This window comes from Papio anubis, chromosome 3, assembly GCF_008728515.1.
Source record: "Papio anubis isolate 15944 chromosome 3, Panubis1.0, whole genome shotgun sequence".
Lineage (NCBI taxonomy): Eukaryota > Metazoa > Chordata > Mammalia > Primates > Cercopithecidae > Papio > Papio anubis.
The window spans coordinates 27,726-28,073 of record NC_044978.1 but is presented as its reverse complement, the minus strand read 5'-3'; positions in this window follow the sequence as shown (position 1 = coordinate 28,073).

The following is a 348-nucleotide window of genomic DNA, read 5'->3' as shown; positions in this document are numbered from 1 at the left end:
TTCCCACAGCACTCGCGACGTCCGCGGCCCGCAACGTGGCGCTTAATTCTATTTTAGGGTATTTCCTGCTTGTTTCCTGCACACACCGTCGCGCTACGCACAGCCCCGAGTGACGCGCGCACGAGTGGCCCGCGCTTTCAGCCGCGCCGCCGCAGGACAGCGAGGGCAGCCGGGGCCGCTTCCCGCCCCCGCGGAGACCGCAGCCAGGCCGCCAGCCCGCAGCGCCTCAGGCGGGCTTTCCTCCCCTCGGGAGGCGCGAATCCTCAGGGGTTCCTCGAGAGGGCGCCAGGGAGCAGCTGCGCGCGGACAGCTTTCGGCCCTCTGCGGCCGCCGTAGTTTCCCTGGCAG